Below are 10,567 nucleotides of genomic sequence, written 5' to 3'. Positions count from 1 at the left end.
AAAAGGCAATCAGCTTAATGTTACATTGACCCCCAGGACCCTGTAAGTCTACTTTAGCATATAAAAATTCCTTTGGAAACTGCCTTTATCTCTCCCTAACCCTTCTCAAGACACATGTTGACAATTGCCCCCTGAACATATAACCCACCCATATACACCTGAAGGTTTTATTAGACAGTAATAACTGACCTTTACCTAACAATCGCTAGACCCCTCAGTCTTGGAAACCTGGCTTCCAAACTCCCTTAGAGACCTATGCTATTCCCTAGCCCGCTTCCAACTTGAGAGTATATCATGGGTGACTCTTCATGACCCCAGGGCAGCTCTTTCCCCTTTTTGCACAGAACATGTCTCAGGAATTCTTTTTTGGTCACTCTGAACCCCAACCATTTCCTTTTTTTTTTTCCCCCAACCATTTCCTACATCACCTCCCATGAAAGTTAGCATACACAAAATCTTCATAGTTGAAAAAAAAATTCACCTCTTTTAATGAAAAAGGCTGTTTCCTGTGTAATCAAAGACCTGGTAAATCAAAGACCTGTAAAGACAAAACACAGAGCCTTCATTTTCTACGCAGAATACATTAAAGGTAAAGGAAAACCTCTGTTTACAATGTCTTATAAGGAACTGGCCAATAATCGAAGAAAAGTTGGTCCTCTGAACAGAAAGGAAAACAAATTTTATTTTGCGCCAGGGTACTCTTGATTTTCAAACTTTTTTTTTCTTTTTAACTTCCATAAATCAATTCCAATCTTAACTTGATTACATATAAAATGTCTTTCTCATTATTCCTTTTCCACAAACCTGTAACTTCCTGACCATTAAGTTTTCAAAAACTCTAGCCATGAGTCAGGGACCTGCTCTTACATCTAATGCTTGTTTCTGATACTTGTAATCTTATGGAGGGTGTGGTCTCGATTTGGGGCAAGAAAACTTTAGTGGCAGTGCACAATAAACTTTTCTCCTCCCCTACCCTCTTATTTTTTCTTCCATCCCTGTGGGCAGTTTTGATCATCAACTGTTTGCATTTCAAAGATATAATAAGATTTACAGGTCAAGGAACAGAGAAAGAATGCTAGTTTTCTTCTAGGACTTTTGTGGCAATTGTTATTTATTTAAATGTTTCTTTTTTATTAGAGGGTCAGAACTTGGGGGCATTTTATCTGTTTCCTGGACAACGTTCACAACTTCCTTCTCCTACTACTCTCCCAGGGATTCCACCTCAAAGCCCTGATCAGGTTTGTCACCAGTGCCCTGCGCTTTACCTGCCAGCTAAAGTCTGCAGGGGTTTATCCTGCTTTGCCACCTTGTCTGCTGGCCCAGAAGCTCCAAAAATAGGGGGCACCTACACATTCTTCTCTCTGATTTCCTAACTAGAGCTTCAGCCCCTGGTTGGGCATCAGAGGCCTCAGCCCAGTGTGCAGCTCTGTGCTTCCCTTCCCTGCCTCTGTGTGCTGTGCAGAGTTCCTCCTACAAGCACATTAAAGCAGCCGGTATTTTCTGGGCATCTCATATTCCCGTGGGGGTCCACCAGCATCTGACACATGGGCCATGCCTCCCCACACAGTGGTTGCCAATGAACCCAAGATTTTTTCAAGGACGCCTCTTTCCCAAGGCCCCTTGGCTCAGGTTCCTGCCTTGCTCACCACATTGGATACTCACCAGCTCCCTGGCAGCTTCCCCCATGAGACCTGAAACCAACCCCTATGCAGAGGGCAGAGAGAAACTGAAGGAAAGGGCAGTTCCTGGTCCCTAAATGGCGGTTTTAATAAGCCAACAGCCTTACATGCAGCTTTATCTTGGACACAGTCCAAGGAGGAGAACTCTGCCCCAGGTCATAAATATTACCAGTTTCTATAGAGGCCTTCAGTGTGTTCAGTGACATGCACCGTCTAGATGGTCTCAAGACCACATTGCTGTCTCAGGGCTGTGTCTTTGGGGCAGCTTCTAGGGTGGGGAAGTCAAGTGGGATCCACATTCTAAGATGGGGTGGGGACAAGGGTGGAGAAGCTTCTGATTGCCTAGGTTCAGTTCTCTGGTCAACACCAGTTGACATCTTGATGTCACATCTTGATGACTTTTCCCAAGAAGTCCGTCCAGGAAAATCTCCTTTTGGCTATCTCAAAAGTTGATTAGGTGTCTTATGTCTGCAGAGTTTTCCTCTTACCATTGTTATAAAAAGTAGAACAATCTCCAAGCAACATCACAGTGTAGTCACTAAACTCCCACATGCTCAGGCGGAGTAGATGATACAAGGTTATAAGTCATTGAGAGTCACTTTAAAATCCTGCTTACCTCAGTATGTTCCTATAGAGAAAGATCAACAAAGCATAGTAGAGGAGTGAATCTAAGACAATCTTAAAAAACGAGGCAGAGGGAAAAATGAATTTCTGACTTGTTTCTCTTGCTGTCAACGATAAGTACTTCAAAATATAAAGGGTAATTTATAACAGTTTCTAAAAACAACTTTACAAAATTTTCAGATACTTTTTTTTAGGAAATAAAAAAGGGAGTATATTTGATATGTTTTGTTAGAATTTCTTATTTTCATTTTCTCCTTTGTCAGCTCTTATATATCCGTTTTACTTCAATGTTGTTTCAGTCAAATGCTAAGATTTCTGCAATTTGGAAAAAAAAATTGCAGATCTAATTAAAAATAATCATTAGTGATTGAATTACCCAAAATAAAAATAGCAGAGAAAGGAAGACTATCCACACATAGCTGGATTTCCTTTTCTGGCATGTGATATAATTGGTTTCTTTCCAATTTTAGGGCTATTCTCTGAGCTTGGTTCTTCTTTCTCTGCCCAGTACTCATCATGAAAGCAAATAATAGCTATATGAAGGGCCAATTCATTATACCATTCTTTCTGTGCCATTTAAGCGATATCACCTCTATCCATGATAGGAAAGAGAACAGTACACTAGTTATTCTTCAAAGGCATCAGAGATTACATAAAAAATAAGGGCAATGAAGTGAACATTTATCTTTCAAAATAATATGCCTTCATATTGACCTTAAATTCTGTCTTTTAATTCATTTCGATGATACTATATTTTAAAATGAAGTAAATCTTTGTCACTAAAAAAATTCATTTGTGCATCTTTGAGTTTTTTGTAAACTACAATTGAAAAATCTAAAATGAGTTAATCACTGTGGCATAATTAATTACAATAATCGTATTCTGAAAATTCAAAATTAGGTTCAAGTTATGCAACTGTATATCATATTTGGTTCTTAGCTTACAGTTTCCAAGACAATCAGGAACTTAGAGATCTTCTGTGTAAACTAGGGCTTTGTTTGTTTGTTTCATAGTTTTGGTTTATTTGGAAGGAGGCTAGTGGTCTAAATATGATGTATCTTTTCTGAAGTTACATAACCAATTTGTGTTAATGTCGTTACCAGGGTCTAACAAATCTAATTCCCTTTTAGAATACTTTCTGATAAATCCAGGGGAGAACACAAATGAAAGCAAAAGGGAGGAAGTAGAAATAAATGCAATTTTTAAGAGAGATTTCAAAGGTAAGTGGATATTAAAAACTTTTCTTAAGCAAGGATAGGCTTGGGACGCCTGGATGGCTCAGTGGCTGAGCGTCTAGTTTCGTCTTGGGGTGTGATCCCTGGTCTGGGGATCCAGTCCCACTTCGGGCTCCCTGCAAGAAGCCTGCTTCTCCCTCTGCCTATGTCTCTGCCTCTATGTGGCTCTCATGAATAAATAAATAATTATTTTTAATTTAGAAAAGCAAGGATAGGCTTTTCAGTGACAAATATTAGGATAAGAAATCATGGGGAATTGGGACCAGAGGAATATTAAGAAAGTCCATATTTATGCTCTCTTGTATGTCATGTAGGTTACAGGATGTGGTGGCATTAATGATGCCCAAATAAATCTGTTTGTTTGTCTAAGGACATAAATCTGAGAAAAGATGAATTATATTAATTGATTTATCATTCACTAAGAATGTACTGACTACTGAATGATCAGCCCTGCATTTTGTTTCTGTGAGGAGTGCATACTACATTTACCTGGAAATCTTTTGTTTTACAACTTACTTATATTTTATTAGTTTAAATATCTTCTCATGTTGAGCATGGTCATGTTTGTTATGCAGAATTTTAATTTTTTTAATGTATAAATCAAATGCAGTAGGCTTAGTTTCATTTATGACACCAAGAAGACAAAACTATCTAACAACTACCTTTGGGATAATGTTACTTCTCATCCAAAATTCGTAGGGACAAAGTTTGTTTGGGATGGGCTAACAATCAGTTGACCCAATCTCAAAATTGGATCTAGCAAAGTAGACAATATTCCTCAGATGAAGTCAAAGTGGGAAGAAGCTAAACCTGAATATCCAGACAAAGGACAAGCTTGAAACAAAATGAAACAAACAAACAAATAGCAACAACAACAAAAGAACAATCTTTCAAGAGAATGAGAAGACAAGCCAGGGACTGGGAGAAAATGTTTGCAAAAGACACATCTAATAAAGGACTGCTATCTAAAAAAAGGAAAGGAATAATAAGAAAACAAACAACCTGATTAAAAATGGGTCAAAAACCTTAACAGACATCTCAACCAAAAAATATATACAGATGGCAAATAATCACATGGACAGATGCCCCACATCATATGTCATCACTGAAATTAAAACAAGGAAATTAAAACAGCAAGATCACTACACACTTGTTAAAATGGTGAAAATCCCAAACTGTCAACAGCAAATGTTGCAGAAAATGCATTTAAAAAAAAAGCAGCAGGCACTCTCATCCATTGCTGGGGAAAATACAAAGTGGAAGGGCCGCTTTGGAAGCCAATTTAGCACTTTTTACAAAACTAAACTTATTCTTACCATATGATCCAGCAATGAGGCTCCTTGGGATTTAACCAAAGATACTGAAAACATATATCCACAAGAAGCCCAGCACAACTAGTGTTATAGCAGCTTTATTCATAATTGTCAAGACTTAGAAGCAACCAAGATATCCTTCCTTCATCTGGTGAATGGTTAAATAAATTGTGGTATATCCAGGAAATGAAATGGTCTTTGGCGCACACACACACACACACACACACACACACACACACACACGAAGAAGCAATCAATCTATGGAAAGGCAGGGGAGAATTTTAAATGCATATTGTTAAGGGAAAGAAGCCAATCTGCAAAGCCTACCTTGTGTGATTTCCACTATAGGACACTTTGGAAAAGGTAAAACCATGGAGGCGAAAAATATGTGGTTTCCAGGGGCTAGAAGGGAAGGAAGGAGGATTAACACACAGAATTTTTAAGGCAGTGAAAATACTCTATGATACTATAATGATGGATACATGTGATCGTATATTTGTTGAAATCCCTAAGGTATATGACACCAAGAGTGTACCCTTATACAAATGATGGACTTTGGGAGATAAGTATATGTTAGTTCAGGTTCACCAAATGCAGCACATATGCCATTTGATGAGTGATGTTGGTAGTGGGGGAGGTCAAGCATGTGTGGGGCAAGAGCATATGGGAAATCTCTAAACCTTTTTAATGTTGCTGTGTACAGAAACAGAAACAACAAAACAACAAACAGAGTCACCAGCCAATAATGTGGTTGTGTATTACAGGTGGAATCCAAGGACACCATGTACAATAGAAGGGAAGCTCGTCCAAGAGAATTAAAGAGGGAGGGAAGACCATGATTTAGTGCCAATACCACCCAAGTTTCTGAAGCTCTTCATTTGTATCTATCCTGGCAATTCAAATATTGGCTTAAAAACTTTGTGGAATAATTTATTTAATTTAAATTTTAGCTGAAATATACTGTATAGGTGGGTATAACTTATTTATTTTTCTTGGTTTTTCACACATGTATTTTCATTTTCCTCTATACTTTCAAGAAATATTCAGAAGCTACCTCTTAAATTAGAAGTTATAATTACCTTTGTTTTCAATGTAATCAAAATTAGGAAGAGGAGATTAATGAATAATCTAATAAAAACTGCTATCTAATAAAGACTGCTTCTTCTTGGACATTGTTTTATTAAATTTAGATTCACTTGAGGGACACCTGGGTGGCTCAGTTGATTAAATGTCTGCCTTAAGCTCAGGTCATGATCCCAGTGTCCTGGGGTCAGGGCCCCATCGGGCTCCTTGCTCAGTGGGGAGTCTGCTTCTCTCTCTCCCTCTGCCCCTAACCCCTACAGCTTGTGTTCTCTCTCTCTCTCTCTCTCTCTCTCTCTCATAAATAAATAAAATATATGTTTTTAAATGTAGATTCACTTGAAAAAATTATTCCTAATGTGTCCTATGTACTTATATTCATTCATATATGAATGTAAATCCCTAGGCAGACTCCAAAAGGACATGAGATTGTTTCTTTATCAGTAAAGACAAATTTTCACTGATCCAGTCACAAACTGTTAACTTAATTGTGTTCCCCATAGTTCTAAGATGTTTAAGTGGCCAATAGATGTCAGAATCCTCTTTGTTTTTTAGCATGGTGCAAACTTAATGAGTTTACAGGGACAGAGATTATAGCGTTCTAATTCACTGAGCTCTTTGAAGGAACTTAGTTTAGGTAATTTATGCAAATTTCATAGCTTTAGACTGCCATGGACAATTTTCTTATCATTTAGTCCAGCATTTGAATACATTTACACACAAAAAAGATGTAGCAAACATTTAAAGGAGAGGCAAATATAGAACATGGAAATAGTAAACTAGAAAAACGTTGCTTGAACTATGGGAATATATTACAAGGCATTGCTGCAATTTCACACTATTTGCAGAAGTTCAATATAATGTGAATATATTTTCAAATGCATGAAATTATATCCACAGTGGTTCTATGTGTCAGGAAAAGGCTCGCCTTGAAAGAATCACGCAAAATGAGATAACACTCTGTGTATAACACTCTGTGATTCTTAATGATTGAGGATTAAAAACCTCAAGAGCAGAAATCATGAAAAACCTGATCCAGAAAAAGAAAAAAAGAAAAAAGAAAAAGCACTTAGATTAATGAATTCAGGCTTGGTTCAGAATTGCTGTTGAGGTTCTTCAATTTTCTTGAGTCAGCAAAAACAAGCTTAGTAAGAAAATGTCCTCTTGAAAGATAAGTAAAAATGATATGAAAATAAACATTTTGAAGGATAAAAAAAATATGTTTAGCTTTTCTCCCAACCCTTTGCCATTGTGCTGTTGTGCTCCCTTATTACTTTACTTGAGGTTATTATGATAGCGCCTGTAGCAGTTTTATCACACGCAGCTTTTGAACTCACAGCTAGTCAAGACCAGTTCCCAACCATAGCCTATTAAGTGCCCTAAACACAACCCTGCTCGTCACTCCACTGCTCAAAGACCACTGCTTGCCCCCCACTTTATGCCAAATGCAGTGTGATTCTTAGCCTGTCTTTCAAGCTTTGCTTTGAAATCTCATCTAAAATTTTCAGTAGCCCACCTTACCATGGCTTGCCTAGAATGGTCCCTTCTCATGCCCTGGACTTTCCAGAATCTATAGGTTTATACAGATCATCTTCTCTTTTTTTGACCTTTTGGTGCCTGAATCCAGCACAAACAACCACTAGTCCTCTTAGAATTTATTCCATTTTTCTTCCAGTATAATTCTCTGTTCTCAGAAATTAATTGCCGCTCCTCCAAGTGCTCAAGAAATTATTTCTAATGATATGTCTCAGTTGCAAATTATGTCACAAGAATTTATATATCTCCTCCTGTTTTCCTTTTAAATAAATGATGAGCTCTGTGGGGTGTGACTTCACTGGATTTGGTGCTGAGCCTTCCATCACTCCAGACACAGGTCCGCATCAGTAGTGGCCCAGTGAGTCTGCAACTGGCACAAATCTCTGTGTGCCCTCAGGGTGCAAGTGCAAGCACAGCCTTTTTATTTTTCTAAATTTTATTTCATTTTTATTTTTTCTAGATTTTATTTTGAGTAACATTTATTGAACTAAATACATTTATTTTAAAATAGAAATCTGCTTCGCCATTCACACTTAAAGGACATAAAAAGGAAGATGATGCCAGGAGATCACAAGGAAGGAAGTATAAGAGTCTCAGGTGGCAAATAATTTTCATTTTAGGATTGTGGCAAACAGACAAAATTAAAAGAGAAATAACGAGAAAAATGGGAAGGCAGCAGTCAAGGAACACGAACAGGTTAGAATAAAATAAGTCATGGCAAAGAGTTTGGGTTATTTATAAATCAGATAATATATAGTTTTAGATTTATTATTTCAATTTGAGTTATGTAGATTAAATATACACTGATACATATCGAAGCAGTCCATACCATTTAGGAAACAATTAACATATTTAAATACCTAGATGAATACACAGACATGGAACAAAAAAATATAAAAAAGATAAAACTGTGATAGGTGCCTACTATGCTAAATAAGTTTCTCTTTCACTCATATGACTTCCTTATTAATAGGTGACAAGTTGAAGTTTTTTTATGAAAATGGCATTTTTATGCCATTTTATGAAAATGAATATTCATTAACACAAAACATCTACATTGTATTTACCTTCGTTGTGTTTTTAAATTGCAAATTTATTTTTTATTTTTTTTTAAGATTTTATTTATTCATTTGAGGCAGAGAGAGAGAGAGAGAGCACAAGCAGGGGCAACAGCAGAGGGAGTGGGAGAAGCAGGTTCCCTGCTGAGCAAGGAGTCCGACGTGGGGCTCCATCCCAGGACCTGGCGATCATGCCCTGAGCCAAAGGCAGATGCTTAACCATCTGAGTCACCCAGGTGGCCCATAAATTGCAAATATAATTCATCATTTATAATATTTGACACATAACTAAAAATGCTTCTGTGAAACCATATCTCCCATATTAAAACTGAAGTGTGTCCTCTATGTCACCGAAATCAAGAGAAGCTTTCCATCTCATGTTCTGCAGGGCTAAATTCGTCCTATGTAATGACAATATGGAAATTGATTCAGTTTTTAAAATAAAATTAGATGGTGTCCATCACTTCAGGCTCCTAAGGAGTGGTAAATTCAATAAAAAATAAATAAAATAAAAAGTGAATAATTTTCTAGAAGCAAGAATTGCCTCATGCTCTTTCAATTTTAACTCTTTATCTAGAAACATATAGCAACATATAAGAAGACGCTGTGTAGCTGACAATGTGAAAGTTATTAGATGGCATTGCTGCTGGTGATGTGCAGAGGTGTGCCTGAGGAACAGCAGGGAGAAGCAGCATATGACGGGGCTACAAGCTCAGATTCTGAAGCCAATAACCCAACTGTTCTGTGCTTCAATTTTCTCATCTTTAAAAAGAAACAAGTGAACAATAGTCATGGTAGTATTATAAGAATGAAAGGAGTTAATATTTGTAAAGCACTTAGGACAATGTCAGGCACATAGTAATTACTTCTTAAAGTTTTGTATTACTAAGAAAATTTTTTTAAAAATTAAAAAATCAAAACTGAGCTAACAATGTTAATAGTTATGTCTCAGACTGCTAGCACTGACTGGATTACCACGACATTTTTAAGAAAAAATGGCATCTAGATAACAGCCTCTGATACAGTCACTGCCAATTTCCCACTAAAATCCATAATCATCAAAAGATGAAAACTGACAAGGCATCTAAAATTAACACTAAAGGAAATATTGCTGCCAGAAACTCAGAAGAATTTGCAGTAGTTCACCAGGGAACAGGTTAGAACCGACTTCCTCTTCCTTTTACGAAACAGATTCCATGCTTTTTGGATTTTCTTAATATGCATTGAGTTAAATGAAACCAGAAAACCAGGCAGGTCTTCTCTACTGAGTAGGGAATGGTTTAAGATCATTTTCAAATGATTTCCTCACTTCTCTCATTTTTCTAAATCCCTTCGAAGATAAACGTCAAAAATAACCTGGAAGAAAGATTAAAGAGGGCATATCAAAGCATATTATTACCTAGAAGGTATGATCTTCATAAGAAACTAGCTAGTCAGAGGAAATGTAGGACTTGGATCTCTCTAGAACTATGCCATTTTACACTAAGAAAGTAATCACCACTATATGGAAAACCAGAAAAAAAGAGGCCAATCAACTATTGTCTCCACACTGTGGATGGTCAAGGAGCTAGTACATAAAGGCGCTCTCTACCTGTAATCTGATCCTCAGATTTAGCTAAATCTCACCTACAAATGCTGTCTGTTAGTAAATATGAGTATAGATCACTCAAACTAGTGGCTGCAGTGAGAGCACACACACACACACACACACACACATCAAATATAAAGCAAATTTCAATTGAGAACCCAAGTCCTTCTAAAGGTGTCACATCTTTAGGGTGAGAGAAAATGTTAGCAAAATTGTTTGATATACTTAAAAGAAGACAAAATGGCATGGCACTTATTTCTGGTTTAATTATTTATTGAGCACTAATATGTACAAGACACTATCATAGAACATGAAATGTAGCAATGAACAAGACTGCAAAGTTCCATGTCTTTGGGAACTTATTTGTAGTGAGGTAAACAAAACACTTCATTACCCTTCTGTTTTACTTGTTTTTATACATAACTTAATTTGTTTCTTCAACAAATAATTTCGA

Source organism: Vulpes vulpes, chromosome 5 (assembly GCF_048418805.1).
Source record: "Vulpes vulpes isolate BD-2025 chromosome 5, VulVul3, whole genome shotgun sequence".
NCBI lineage: Eukaryota > Metazoa > Chordata > Mammalia > Carnivora > Canidae > Vulpes > Vulpes vulpes.
Note: the sequence above shows the minus strand (reverse complement) of the source record.